The following is a 17,049-nucleotide window of genomic DNA, read 5'->3' on the forward strand; positions in this document are numbered from 1 at the left end:
GTTATTTTTGTAAAAATAAATATACCATTTAATCAATCATGTTTTCCTTCTCCTTCTCTACTCCCACTCCTACCCCCTCTCTCTTACCAAATTCCCACCAGTGTTAATGTTCTCTCTCTTTCTCTCTTCTATGTTTTCCTAACATATGGCATAGTTTTTTTAAATTTGATTATTAATTTTGATTTCGTGAATGAATGCAAATCTTGGAAATCGAAATTAACCCACTTTCCTACATCCGATCGAGCTCAAACATATCTCTGAAATTGGATGACATTACAGCAGTTAACATACGAAATAAATGTCCGTATAACTTATTCGTTATTTGGATCAGTTGGTAGCGCGGTTGACCTCAGTTCCTGGGAAGGAAAGTTCAATCCAAAATAGATTTATTATAGTAAAAAACTTTGTTAATTACGGGTTGATTTTTTATTTAACTTTCAAATTAAATAAAGGTGCTATAGTATGTTAACCTGGTATTTAATTAACAACAAATTTTATTCAGTTATCTGTGCCTGATTTGTACAAAAATGGATTTAGTTTACTGCTGAAATGCTCGCTTGAATGCTATCTGAGACATAAATTCGATGTTTTGTGCACGCATTCTTCTTTATACCAACATTGTGAAGTTATGTTTCAGTTAATTAGTAATTAGTAATTGAACATGGGTATCGATAAGGAAATCTAAATAATCAATGATTGCTAAAATTGATGACGATAAAATCATCGCAATTTTAGAATGTACATAAATAAATTGTACTGTATATTTCATACTCACTGAATATATAATAGAATATAGATACACTATTTAGTGTCTCTCTTACACTACCTGACATGGTATATCGCCATTCCATTTGATTGAATTATTATGAAACTGACTCTATTTCTAAAAACCCTTTCTTAAACATCCCAACAGATTAAATAGGTCCCATAAGTAAAATTGGCGTCCTGTGAGAAGTAAAATGATTGGCATTTGAGTAATGGGCGACTACTCTTAAATATATTGCCAACATTGCTGATTACATAAAAGTGCATTTATTGTCAAACATCGTGATTTTCAATAAAAGTATATTTATTAGATTTTTATCTATTGTGAGTGTACCTAATTATAAGAAGAAATGGTTTTAACTCTCATCTGTGATCTTCATAGTCATTAAGGGGTGACACAAGAATTGCCTACCGACATGAGCAGCGGAGGAAAAAAATGCACATACTTGAGGATGGGCTTTGTAAATTCAGAGCTCGAGTCTGGTTCATTTAAGAGTAGGTACCTACTCGACACACCAGGCATAAGGACCTATTTGAATGTCACCATCCACTAACACATTATATAGCCATCACGCCAATTCCTCGCCTACCTAGTTTAGCAAATGAATATACCAATGATATCGACATTTTTAGGATGGGTTGTTTCACAGAATTTGAACAATTCATCAAATTTTCGGGTTCTGTGAAAGTCCTATTCAAGCTCTGCTATTATATCATTATAGGCCAGTTGCTTGAAAGAAGTTTGAAATTTGATGAATTGTTCAAATTCTCCGAAACATCCCGTCTATAAAGGTTCAAAAGTTTAATTCTCGAATGAATGAGTCGGAATTTGTTTGAATAAAAAATATCTTAGGGTGTGGAAGAGGCTTGAAGAGTTCTTATTGGTTTTAAATATGAATCATTTTATGGTGCGGCATTTTATTTCAAATATAATGATAAAAATAAAACTGTTAATAATATGACATAAATTAGGTTCTGAATGAAACAACGTGCTTGGCTAGTCTGACAAAACGGAAGAGATTTTAGTTCGTACCATTAATGACAAGTACCTAAAGACATGGTATTTTGAGCATATTATAACATAAACGGATTACAACAAGAGGCAAAACCAAGCGACAAGTAATAAGCTAATACCAGTTAAGAGGAAGTTACAGCGCCCTTGAGGTGATTTTGCACAAAAACGGCGCTATTCAAATCATCAAAATATTATTATTATTTATTATGCAAGCCAAAAAAGTGTATATTCTTGGTATACCTTATATTGTAGGAAATAGGCATTAAAATCGCTTGACAAACGGAGTCTAGATTATTGCAACGGAATATATGCAAGTCTCCCTAAATGTCAAATCAACAAATTACAATCCGTTTTCAACGCCGCGGCAAGGCTTATCACCGGAGTATCTAAATACTCCCACATTTCAGAGCATCTCAAAAATCTGCACTGGCTCAAATGTCCTGAAAGAATCCAGTTCAAGGTATGCTGGATGGTATTTAAGTCACTTAACGGAATGGCTCCGGCTTATTTATCAGAATTGTGTATTCCAGAAGATTCCAACTCCCGACAGTCAACCCTTAGGTCAGCAACGTCATCAGCTATCGGAAGGTTGAAGGAACCAAAGCGCACACCAGATACTAAGTTCGGTGAGCGTGCTTTTGCCGTGTCAGGACCTAAAGCCTGGAATGGACTGCCACATGATTTGAGAATGATCGCAGACTCGACAGAATTTAGGTCTAAACTTAAAACGCACCTTTTCAGACAGTCGTATCCATAATTTCAGAAACCTCCACTTTCACAGTTGACGGCAATTTAAATTTAAATTAACAAAATGTAAAAATACTAAAAATAAAATAAAATAAATAAAAATAATAATTAAAAATAAATAAATAAAAATGATAACAACTAACAATTTGTAGGCTTTTAAGACAGTTAAAATACATTTAAATTAAAATAAAAACTATAGCAGACTTAAGATCATGCGACGACCAGTGTTTTTTGATATAGTGTCCTCTGCGTGCAGTTCTATCTTTTATAAGCATAAACTTTTTAATATAAGTGTGTTTGTTGGAAGTGACTTGCCAGGTAAGTATGTTTTGGTATCATTTCTAAATAACAAATGTAGATCCTAGGAAATAAATTGTACAGCGCCCTTGAGGTGATTTTTCACAAAAACGGCGCTCTACAAATTATCCAATTATTATTATTATTATTATTATTAGAAACGTTCGATTTCCATCACAAAACTTTTTATTTATTTTGTAAATAATTTTATAAGAAAGCAAAAAAGTTAATCACGTGAAACTGTCACAGATAATCTTAGCTATAATACTGTATTTATTAAAAGTTGTTTCCTTTATGCGTTCATACGTTTATGCGTTTATGTTGAAAAAAAAAATTGGTAGTTTACATTTATATTTTTTATTGAGTAATTTATTTTTTTATTTGTATTCTACTCAAGCGAAACGATAGGAAAACCTTCAATTTATCTAAAGCATATTTTTTGGTATTCATAATGTACACCAATTCGTTATAAAGATTAATCAAAATAGTGATTTGGCATTAAGCTTCGTCTTTCATCGTCGCCATTCCACCCATTCCTTGAGAATCCCTCATTAATAAACCTTTCTTTGAGATCGCCCGTTCGAGATTTGTCATGGATAATGTCCCGCTCCCATCAATGATGATATCTGTATTATCACTTCTGAACACAATTGTCAATTCTGTATTAATCTGTACTTTATTTATCAATGCTATCGATTATTTTCTAATCATCCAACTATATTATAAACTTATAAACTACCCTTCCCATTTTTTCTACCTTACAACTCCTGTGGTGATCTGTCTTTCTATTACTACTATCTGGCTGTTATTTACTTTACCGGTTTTGTTTTATATTAAGTGCTAAGTGCTAAATTATATATTATAATATGAACTAAACTTGTCAATTTGACTGGCCTAAAACAGGATCCATCCCTAGTTGGCTAGTCAAAGTTTCCGCATGTTTTATTGTATGATTTTTATGTGAAATAAATTTATTATTATTAGACATTTAGTATGCATCGATGTTATCGTAAAGATCACCGGGGTTTGATGTTCTAATACGTTACATGGTTGTAGGTAATACGTAGATATATAATAACTAATCAGTAATATCTCTCGAAACAAATCTTACCTCGCGGATTTCCAATTTGAAAAATTAAACTTTTTAACAAAATCAAAATATGATCAGAGTATAGTTATCAGTTTACGTTTTTATTTGACCTAACCCTACTCTTACAAAGTGTTAGAGTTCTAGGTTCGTAGGCTGCCGGCTGTCTTACGAGACATTGTCAAAATTAGACATCAGATGCATTCACAAGTTACATGTGTACGTGTACCTATTTGTATGTTTAAGAACCGAAAATCATAAGATTTGGAAATAAGAGTCCATCCGCTGTCAGCGTGGCGTGACTCACGTAAGAAAGTAGTCAATAATAAATAATAACCAACGTAACACACCATACACACTTGCTTACATAGCACCTTCTCGGACGTGAGACTCGTAACGAATAACGAAACCACGAGGTACCGGCTACCCACCGGACCTCAATACGTAATTTAACGTAGATTCGTTACGAAAGAACGATCCGTTGTAATATGAGTAACGGATGATAACGAATGCACTTTACCGTGACGAAGAGAAAAGATGTAATTGGTATTACTTTGTTTATAAAAATTATACTTTAGTAAATGCACGTTTGATAATATGTAGTTGTAATACATTGTACATTTATCTACAATTCAAAGCGTTTTCCCACGTGTTAATGCATTTAGAACCCCTCTTCTATAAATCCACCCTTAGGATGGCTAGAATTTGAACAATTCGTCAAATTTCAAAGTTAATTTACGATTTCTCTGAATGTCCTATTCAAGTTTTGTTATTATATTATTATAGGCCAGTTAATTGACAGAACTGAAATAATAAGAGAACTTCAAAAGAACTTTAACAGAACTTGAAAATTAACTTCAAAATTTGAAGAATTATTCAAATTCAAGTCCTTAGTGTTCCATACACATAAATTATTAAAAACTTTTTTAATAACAGGCGATATTAAAAAAAAAACATCATTTTAAGAATGTTTTAGCGATTTGCCTTGATAATAGGAAGCCAAGCGTCTTTAAAGTCTATTCACCATTTTAGCTAAAAACGGATAGTTTTTAAATATTTCTTTATGTTTACAAGTTATAATAGCCCTTATGGGTTTTAATCATTCTGAGGTAACGCACAGAGGTCTTGAATCGAACCAACCGCCCCATAGTTCGCACATGGGCGGCCGGCATAGTCCAGTGGTAAAGCATTGGACTGCCATTCCGAAGGTCGCGGGTTCGAACCCGGCGTGCGCAAATAAATTTTATCTGATTAATTTGTGTTATTTCACAATTAATTAATGAAAATAATATATAGTATATTTGCGGCACGTTCCAGAGTGGAAGATACTACCAGTATCGCCCTGGTGTAAGACCACCATTCAGAATTGAAACGTTGCTCCAAATGGCTTTAGACGTGTTTAGTGACTAGATCTGAATAGCCAGGTACTTTCCCACCTTCCTATTTCCCTTCCCCACTTACCTTCAGCCTCACAACATCCCCCAATTGGGAATGCCATAGTCTCACTGGCTCCATACGGGAGCAGTTGGGACTCTTGTGAGGTATTCACTATAAAAATTTAAAAAAACATGTTGAGTAAATTTACTAAAATCGCGTCCTGGTCAGTTTCTCTATAAAATTATCAAAGAAGTTATTCTCCTGTAACGCAAATAAATAAAAGTAATTTTTCCTAACTATCATGTATTTTTTTAGTGAAAACAAAAATTTTAAATAATTTTTTTTCTACCTAAATGGACACCGGTCAGAAAAAAGACCGCTGGAAAATCAAAAATTTCAAAACGACTAAAAAACAAAAAAAAAATGTTTTTTCTGTTCATCAAAATGAATATAGAATACATAAATAAAAACATTAAAAGCGTATCGTTAAAAAAAGTTGTCCTAAAAGGGTTAAATTAGTTTATAACGTTACAGAGAATTTTCGTTGTAATGCAAAAATATTCGAATTTTTATGAAAAAAATGTTCCAACATCGCAATTTACTAAAAGTTTATCAGGATACCTGTTAATTCATTCGTAAGGCCTTAAATGTCTTTTTTAATCGGAACTACCAATTATTTGAAGAGATTCTTAAAAAATTGGCAATGGTCAACCCGAAAATGAACATTGAAATTTGATGAATTGTTCAAATACTGTGAAACAACTCATCCTGAAAATTTCGATATCATTGGTATATTCATTTGCTAAACTAGGTGGGCGAGGAATTGGCGATATTGCTACATAATTTGTTAGTTGATGGTGACATTAAAATAGGCTCCTGTGCCTCGTGTGTCGAGTAGGTGCTCTTAACACATTGTAATCGGATCACGTATTAATACGTTTTTAGCAAATTAATGCTAGAGAGCGGATCACGTATTTATACGTTTTTGATAGATTGTTAGTGGAGCGCGGGTCACGTTAAAATACGGGTTCCAATATACTTGAGTTTTCGCTATATAGCGTCTGTAGGGTTGTAGCCATGCAATAATAATTTTTATTTTACATTTAGAAATAATTTTTGTGTATAATTTGTAAAATAAAGGATGTTATGTAAAAAAAATATTACTTTTTTCAAAACTTTCCTACTTTATGTGAAATTCTGCACTAGTTTAACGATGAAGAATACATTTCTAAACATAATAAAACAAAATAAATAATTTGCAAAAAGAATTATTGAAATCAAACAAATATTTTTGAAGTTATCGCAATTTTTCTAGAGGTCTACGTTAGCGCGAAATTACGCGAAAAATCACCCGTTACCAGCACTAGTACGCGGCCGAAACCTCCCGATCCACAGACATAGGAATTAATAGACGAGAAGATAATGGCGAGGGGTAAAATCAACTGTTGAAGAACGAAGGGAGTGAAGCTGACTGTGATTCGTCAATAAATCAATCTGACAGTAAATAGGCATCTCGCATTATAATATCACCATTTACTTCTTAAAAGTAAAATCTGCTTTCGAATGAATAGACATTTTTACATGGGAGCGCAAATTACTCGCCACGTTATGAACAAATTTGCGAAGTCCAAATTCGGCAAAAAAATTCGGTTATATTTTCAGAGTCGAATATTTCGTTTAAGTATTTAGTTAAGACACTTTTATAAATGTTCATAATTTACTTCCCAGCAACCAACCAGCTTTGTGTTTCGCGTCCAGACGTTTCTCGATGTGATAGTAAGAACTGATTCATATTATACGATGTGAATATGCTTAAAATAAAGTAAAATAATGCTTATATATGGAATGTAATACGACAATTGGGTTTATTCTCTTTTTCACATCTATTTTTACAAGTTTTCATAGTACAAGTCAACATTTTGCCGTGTTATTTCGTAAAATGAACCGATGATGCCTCGACCATAGTTCGCACAAGAATGATGACGTCACGTTTTCAAATTTCACTTGAGGCCATACGCGAGCACAGCCGGCTCCAATGGAACCGGTATGGGGAGTGGGGATAATACGCTTTTAATCACTTAGTCTACTAATATTCATATGTCTATGGCCCGATCAAAATGTGTTAAATTGAGCAGACTTCAAGTTCGCAACAGTCGAGCTCTGAATTTACAATGCTGATCCAATGCTTCCAACACTGAGGTGATCATTTTTAATGCTGCATCACCGGTTACCATGTTCTTTCGGAATAATGTATTTTACAGATATTTAATAAACAGGTGTATTTAATTGTTCTGAGGTTAATATTTTTCTTATTTTTTTAATTAAGGCGATGCACTACGTCGTGTAATATTTTAAATTGAGCCGCTATCAATAACAACCCTTACGTAGATGGCGATAAGGTTTAAATTCCCGCTTAAAACCATCCGCCTGGGTACCTACTCTGTATCTTTCGAAACATTCCTGTCACTGGTTTAGCCATGTCACAAACCCTTATTAACCCTTCCCTTACGGTGTTAAAAAATTCCTGTTCCTCCAGTGCTATACACTCGGTAAATATTTGTTTATTGTAATTACTTAATGCAATACATAAATGTATTGCGGAGGAATACCTAAAGTTTGAACTCTGTGTTTAGTATATTTAGAGAGATATCTTATTAATTAGAGACGATGTTCACTCAGTTGACAGCACCGGCGAGGAAAGGTTAAACTACAAACTTACTGGTTTGTTAACCCTAAAGATACAGAGTAGGCCACCTGTTTTGATTTATGCATGAAAAAAACATGGCCAAAAAGTGCCTTTTTTATTTTGTGTATGTAAAGCATAAATATTTAATTTTTTTTCGATCATTTTATAAATAACTTAATTTTCCACATTATACAATAAAATCATAACCTAAAAAGGCTTCGTAAGTATGAGATTTTGAACTTTAAAGCAGTTTTCATAGGCCTTTACATTATTCTTTTCTGGGCTTATAAAAAGACTTATCTAAAAAATACTTGATTATTTCAAAGGCCAAGATGTATTCTACTCGCAGTATTTAATTAAAGCATCTGAAACATTTCTAGGCGACCAAATTATCAAACCAAAAACACATGATTTTGCATTACAACGTATGGCATCGCCTTACAATAAAAATAAATAAAATTTACATTCCCATGCCGGGATTTGAACACGCGATCTCCGCATTGATAGTCTAGACTTTATCTCTCGACCACGGAGGCTGTAATGGCGTAACGGTTGGATAGCTAGTTACCAGATGGTGCAATCCCAAAAGACCTGAACTTTTCACAAAAATACTCCATTCCCTCGCGTGTCGACTTCGTATTCATTTATTCGATCAATCCCCTGTGAAAAGTGACAGAGAAATTATTATAACCGTGATGCAAGCGGAAGTTGGAAATCATAGTAATGAGTAGGTACATAAAGCACAGGTAAATGCTGACACTGCATCATTTCAAAATATGAAAAGCAGTCTATCAAATTGTAGAGAATAAAACAAACATACTAATTTAGGTTGTTTGGGATGCGCGTTATTCCTGCGTGAAATTATTCACGTTCGATGAACTCAAAACTGCTTTGATTTTAAGTGTGGTTTTCAAAATTGGATCTGCTTGTAAACGATAAAGTAGGTACCTAGCTATCCATAGTGTAATCGTCATCAAAATGACTAATTTCGGTTTTCTGTGTTCTCGTCCTAAGAACCCTGAACCAATTGTTCAGGTAAAGCGATTAAGTTGGTCCTTAGGATAATTAATAATTATAATCAGAAAATTATTTTATTTTCTGATTATAATTATTTTATCCTTATAATCAGAAAACTAATTTATTTTCATTTTTGATTAAAAATAATTATTTACTTAAGTGTATTTCTTTTGTTTAATTTTTTCACCAATTATGTGATTTTTCAAGTTTACTAAAGGTGTGTTCATTCGACAGGTAAATTTCTAGTTGTTTGTATAATTTTTCAATAAAAAAACAGCTATATTTTAAAGAAAATTGTCGATATCAATTGTTTTTGAAAGGCAATGTGATCCTGAGGCAAATGTTTTATAAATACGTTCCGCTTCAAAAAAACCTACAATTATAATATCCCGTGATTTTTCACTGATCTGGGCTAATAATAGACTGTAATAATAATTACAGAAATCGGTATTTTTTAAATCATATATTTGAATTTCTCTTTTTTTTCGGAAATTAATTAATGCAAATCTTAGAAGCGGAAAACAACCCACTTCCTGACATCTGGTCGAGCTGAAACTCGGCAGATGGACTTGTTGTCGTTGGCAATGCATTCTAACCACTTTTGGAAGCAATCAAATAGACATGGACATATACGCATTTCTTTGAAATCAAATGACATAACAGCAGTTAAGATTCTAAATAATAGTAAAAAAACATGTTTTTTTGCGGGTTGATTTAAAAAATAATAATGACACTGATAAACAGGAGGAAAAGAGAGTTTGCGCAGATTAATGATAAAGCGTTGTGTGATAAATGCTACTTAGGTAACAACGGGTTTCCATGCTGTAGTAGTTACGAAATTCATTTTCTAAGCCATGCAACTTTTGGTCTAAATACGCAGCATGCCTTATGCACGTCAAGCTGACAAGCGAAAGTTAATTTGCGAAGACTTATATATTATACAAAATGTTTTAAGATACCCGCCAGACTAGATAATAACGTATAACCAACTCACTGTCGAATTTGATAGCTAACCCTCGTCTGCAGTCCCAAAATACATGAAAAAACCCTTGCAGAAACGGGCGATCCGTTTGATAGATTCTCCTGTACACGGATTTTTACTACATTACAAAACACTACAAAATAATTCCCCTCAGGGCCTAGGTCATATTTGGGGATGCTGTGTGGAGTGTCTTTTTAGGAAAGGAAGGAGAGGAAGTTCTGGGAAGGAAAAAGGTAGGAGGGGTGGGTATTAATCAGGGGTCATTGTGTCCAGGGATAACGGACGTATGAATCCATTAGAGTCCTGTCGCAGAGGTCAAAAGGTCTGTCTCAACCGGTCTCTCCCGATCTGGCCCGCTATGCAGTTGGTAGGTAGAGCCACCCGCCGCCAAGATAAACCGCCGGACAAACCTAAACCAAAAAACCCGGGCAGCCCTGCTTAGTCACAAACGTAGCGAACCACTTGGGGTTATTAACTGCGGAGGTGTTGGTTATCTAATGAATGGTTACCGGAGCGGCGAATTAAAGCCATGTCTAATCGCTGTCGTATCGCGCAGTTGTTGCTTTGATTTAAATTGGTTTGTTAATTACTGCATACGCCCTATACGAATATTCCTCAACACCATTACCCCTTTCAGGTGACGACACGAGAACGGCGAGGACTGACGAGCCTAGTGGATCAACTCACTCTGATCGTGCTACCTCGGGCAGTTGTTACAACAGTCTGTAAATAATATTTTTCTCTCAATTTGACAAACTGTTAATACATGGAGTATGAGCACGTATCCGTAGCGCAGTGTAAAAATGAAGATTAAATTTTTACTATCCAATAACATATTTTTTAAAAAAATTCCATCACACGTGGCCACTGGGTAGAGCCTAGTGCATCACGTGATAAGCATTCCGTCTCATTTTAGCAGCACCGTATAGATGAGACAAAGCGCAGATCAAGTGATCCGTTGCGCCGTATAGCAGTGTGGTCAGTAGCGACGTGTGGTAGAAAAGAAATGTTTTCAATAAAAAAAAATCATCGGACAGGAAAGTGACATCTACATTTTTTACTCCAAATATGGTCTGAAATCGCAAGTTAAAGTCTTTCGGGCACGTGTTGATAAACTATGTACATTCTATCAAACAATTGTTACTGTAGGTACTAATGATTTCAAAGCAGACGCGCATTATCATGGGTGCCGTCGGGTTCACCGGGAGCTTAATTCAATTTTTGAATTTTTAAATCGTTTTGAATTCATTTATATTTCTTCCGCTAGTGCATCGCGTGCGGTCCACCCATGAAACGTACTTCTTCTAATAGCCTTACGAGTGACTTTCAATTATTAATCACGTTTTTGCACAGTTTCCACCTTGTTGAGCAAATTCAATGGATGCGAATCGGCAGTTGTAAGTTGTACTCGGCTACCTTTACAGAGAACAGCTTCTTGTACTGTATACTAGGATGGTACCATTTAGCATTCAACTGCAGTCATTATAATTATTCACTTTTATGAATGCACATCTCATTATCACGTAATTAGGAAAACAATGCAGAAAACTTGTTTGATAGGGTAGTGGTTGTGGTGTAAATTTATTGAAGTGATTCATAGAAATAATGACATAACAATAGCGCCGTATTTAAACGAAAAATTTGCTGGTTATAACTGTAGCAGTTACTAGTTCTAGTATTCACACAGCTTCTAGAACTATCCAAGATGCGCGTCTATATAAACGCCGCGTCTGGCGCCGGCTATCTAGTCTAGTATTCAAATATAGGTAGTCAAGTCAACAACTCGCCGCGGCACCAGCCTCCGCCCGCATGGCGTCGAGTTACCCACCCATTTGCAATGGCTGAGTTGGCATCGCGTTTGGGTCCCACCCAGGCGTAATGTGTTCAATTCCTAGGTCGTCTAAGTCCTCCATCACAAAGATTAAAAAAAATAACCTATGTCGCTTCCTAGTCCTCCAACTATCCCTTTGCAAAAAAATAACTTCGATCGGTTGCTCCGTTGCGACGTCAAAGATGGACAAACGAAGAAATATTCATGTACAGATTTTGAAAACATGTTGCTGTACGGAAGCGTTTATTATTGTTGCAAGCCTTGCGTATGTAAATGTGTAAATGATATTGAAAAAAAAAGTTTGTTATTTATTACGCAATAATGATTATATATGAAACACGGTGCACAGAAACTAGTGGTGTAAGTGGAAAACTGTATAATCTGTACCGTATATTATAAAACCATAAAAACACAATTCTTTAATTTTTCAACATTTCAATTTTATTTATTTTATTATTTTTTTTTTAATTCCTTTATTTTTCCCAATTTTTACATTAATTACATACAATATTATATAAATCAATAAGAATAATGAGAACCCACTAAGGCGCAGCCTGTGCGTGGGTAATATATTTAAGTTATTATTTTATTGTACCTAGAAATAAACAAATTGTGGGCATATAAAATAAAAACAAGATTACATTTTGTATAAGCGTTTTGTATAAAAAGTGTTTATAATAGTGTATAGTGAAGTTTTATAAGTGTTTATTGTAATATATGTAATATATGGTGAATATTTTATGAGAAACATAAATTGATACAAATTAAATAAAAAAAGTTTCAACTGCTGTATCGAAAAGCCATAATTTTAATTCTTTTAAATATTGAGGAAGTTTAGTTATCACTTGAATATTTTTCGGTAAAAGATTGAAAGTACGAGGTCCAATGAAACTGCAGTGTGTCTGCATTTGTTTTGTGTTCGTTTGGGGAGTATAAAATACATTATTATTTCTAATGTTGGTTCTGTTTTCATTTATTTCGAATTTATTTTTGTTTTTAAAGATGTAGGTATTTCATAGTTTGCAAAATAAATAGTTTACGGAGACAGAATAGTTTAGATTCTTTGTATAACTCATCCGTTGAAAATGTTCTTTTCCGACTATACTTCAGCTTTTTTCGGCAAATAACTTTATTCCAACTTTTTAAACTGCCAAGTCCACGCTTTGATGCATTTTTAGAAGGCGACACATTGCGCTATACACATCATGGCTTGGTCTAATTCAGCATATCGATCGCCATACACCAATCGAAATGTATTTCAAGCGATATACTGAAATAGGCCAAGCCACGAAAATGAAACGCGCTTATAGCGTGGTCTGTCACCGGTTTAAAAGACAATGAAAACAGCTGATAGTAACACAGTAGCGATAGATCTTTTTTAAATTGACCGAAAAATTCCAACTTAGGACTCGGTGAAAACTCAAATCAAAAAAAGTCATAGGTACCACAAAATCAACTACAAAAATGTGATTCACTAGTTTTCAGCTTGTACCACCGGTTTCCGGACACCATGGATAGATAGATCCATAATACGACAAGTCCATCCTTTGAGTATACATACAACAAACTAACAAAGAAAATAAAAATCGTAACTATTGCTCTTTTGTGTATTTTAGGAATTCGACATTCGTCATACTCGTTTATAAAATTGTTTAAATCGATGGGCGAATAAAACTATTGTATTATGATATTGTTTGGTATGATTATTTCACGTTTTGATTATCATGTCTGATATTCCGAGAAATGAAAGTATGGCAGTCTCTCGTCGTTGCCTACATGTCCGATGACACGTTTAGCTTATTAGTTGGTAGTGGTCATTGACGATTAGCCGAGTACGTAGATAATTTGTTTCCTGATTCAAACCAACTCAAAGCAGCGTAAAATCTAATCAAAAGTAGGTACCTACACTACTTACGTGGATTTCACGCGGTATTATATGTAAGTAGGTACTAAGATTATACTTCTTTAAGACGTGCTTTATAGTACCTGTTTTAACCTTAATGTGTTGATGGAGTTTTTTTTAATATTTAGTTTTTTTTTTAATTACTATTGTATATTTGATAAAATATGCAATAAGTACAATAAGAATTGAGTTCTAGGTGCTGTAATAATTATTTTAAAATATGTCTGTTACCGCATTTTTATAACGCTTTTAAAATTCATCTATTTGAATTTAACATTTTTTCGGTAATGAATGAATGCAAATCATGAGAGCGGTAGGTATTGCTCATTTATTAAGAACTTCTACAAATAATTAGTAATCTGGTTAAAAACGGGATTACAGGACCTTAACGAAAGAAATAATAGGTGTCCTGTTAAAATTTTAGTAAAATACGAATTGTATTATTACTTTTGTTATAGGCCAGCAATCCCGTTATACCGGAATACTAATTATTTGAAGAGATTCTTAATAAAATGGCAATACTCATGTTTGTCCCTGAAACAAGGCAGATGGACTCATTATCGATGACAATGCATTCTGTCAAGTTTTGGTTGCAATCAAGTACATAAACGCGGACATATACACATCTCTCTGAAATCGGATGACAATGCAGCTGTTAATGTTTGAAATAAATGTCGGTCCTGTCCGATGGCATGTGCAAATGATTATTTTTTCCAATACAATTATTTATGTAATAGACATGTACATACATATAATTTATAAGTAGATACGCAAGGCTTCGATCGTATGGTCAAAGTCTGATGAACCTAGAACCTAAACCTAACCCGTTTTCTGATTATGGTAACTATCGACACATGACATGTGTTTGTAATATTTGAATTGTTTCCTGTTTTGTTCAAACCACGGGGTAGGTACCGAACTATGGTAATAAGTAGATAGATCCCATGAATGACGCTATAATACATCTAGACTTGCAATTGTCTCACAAATTCAAGATAAAATGTGGCAAGTAAGAAACACTCTTATGTTTTCAGTTAATTATTAATTCAAACAAAATTAATCAAACAGTTTTCGAAAAATTATTGCGGGGAATCATCCTTTGGAATTCTATTTTGAAAATTTTGTAAGGTTTTTCTATTTTTAACTTTTTAAATTTCGGCGCGAAATTTAGGGAAATTTTTGGGCATACCATAACTGGGTTACAAGCGGTCGCCGGGCGCAGTTCTCCGGCGATAACTTCAAATTGCCTAAATGCACACTGAGATATTGTAAGTCGTATTGGAAAATATAGGGTAAGTAATGGTAAAACCTTTCGTCGGTAAGTAGGGTTTTACCATACTTAGTATAGTCGGGTAAATTGGCTTATTAATGTTAAAAACTCGTGGAGCATTTGCAAGTTGTTTGTTGAATTATTAATCACTATTTTGATTAAACTTCATAACGAATTGGTGTACATTATGAATACCAAAAAATATGCTTTATATAAATTGAAGGTTTTCCTATCGTTTAGCGTGAGTAGAATATAAATAAAAAATATAAATAAAAACTACTAAAATTTTTTTTTTCAATAGAAATGTATGAACGCGTAAAGGAAATAACTTTAAAAAATACAGTACTATAGCTAAGGTTATCTGTGACAGTTTCACTTGATTAAATTTTTTGCTTTCTTTTAAAATTATTTACAAAATAAATAAAAACCAGTTTTGTGCTTGAACTCGAACATTCGAACACTCCATTTGTCAAGCGATTTTAATGCTTATTACCTACAATTTAAGGTATACCACGAATATACACATTTTTGGCATGTAGCTTCCTCTTAAGGATAGGGCGACAACGACAGCCGCCACATCCCCCTTCCTACTTGTCGCACGGGAACAATATTTCACACTAACATTGCAAGGAATTTAGACTCTATTAGTATATAACTCAATGCCTATAATTGAATAAGCTTCTATTATAAGCATACCGTTCCTTAGCGCGGCAACAGAAAGAGAAGATAGTAACAACGGTGCTCCCAGCAGCAAGATCATATCGAAATGATACCGAAACGATCTTGAATTAGCCATTAATTGCAGAGATCGTAAACAAAAGAAGTACCTTCCGGTTAACTTGTTTTATCTTCAAAAAAACACACTATTTTTACAAACCTTGGGAGCGAAGGCCCCTAGACCGTAGAAGGAGATAGACATTATCTCCGCACCAAACCACAGGGTCATGGGTTCGATTCCTGGTGAGAGCAATGAATCAATTACCATTATTTTATGGCTTTAAATAATACAAAACGAACCATTGCGTATTATTATTTATTTCCTCTACTCTAATGGAGCTGCACCCGACACCAGTTTGGATTCCACACAGGTTTGTCTTTCCACATGGTTTCCGTATGAAAAGTAGGACTTGCTCTATTTTGACATATTTTTTCGTCCAGTTTGGCTCATTATTCGACAGCTGATGTATTGTGTGGAAATTTTGCGTGTTTATTTCGGAATATATTATTTAACATATTATTAAAAAGATTATACTAACCATCACCATCGTAGGCAGAGAGAATGGACCGCTACTCGGTTTTGGCACACACTTCTTGCCTCATTCACATTCATACATACTCTTCTATTATTTTTAACTCTGTATATGACCCGACTCAAGTATCTGATTCACTGGACCGTTCTATGTATTCCTCAGGCGTCCCCGACTCCTTCTACGTACATTATACTAGTTTATTACTGATTGCGAACTCTTTTTTCTGTTCGGTATTGCGAATTTCGCGTACATTTAAAAAAAATTATTTAGACGTTTTTTAAGAGATGCTTCCATATAATAAAATTTTGATCTATGGTTATGTTAACGGTGTGGCCATCACAGAATAATAAAATAATACCCCCCCCCCCATACACATACACACGCATAAGCTCAGCTAAATATACAATAAGGTTGGTTTATGCATGTGCAGTTTACTTAACTGAGAAACCAATTATTTATTTCCCATATAAATATTATTCAAAAAAATTGATTCTGTATGAAATCGATATGGATTTCGTACGAGGATCGGTGTGGAAATAAGTGCCGTGTAAAGCGCCCAATAGCCATGGAAGTGTTAAATGAAAAAGTGTTACATTTTAATTAATTGTTAATTTCATAATGTAAATTCATATTTTATAAGATAGGTAGGTGTGTAAGTACGAGTGAGAATGCCATAATGTTAGATTATGAAGGCCTCGGTAGGATAATGGTTTGATAGAATGGTTATATATGATTATAATGGCTTATACTGGAATCCATTGCTGAACTACCACGAAGTTATCCACTAGGATGCGATAGTCTTTGAACACTCACAAGTGGCAG

The sequence above is a fragment of the Hesperophylax consimilis genome, chromosome 18 (genome assembly GCF_061612785.1).
Source record: "Hesperophylax consimilis isolate HC1 chromosome 18, BYU_Hcon_1.0, whole genome shotgun sequence".
Lineage (NCBI taxonomy): Eukaryota > Metazoa > Arthropoda > Insecta > Trichoptera > Limnephilidae > Hesperophylax > Hesperophylax consimilis.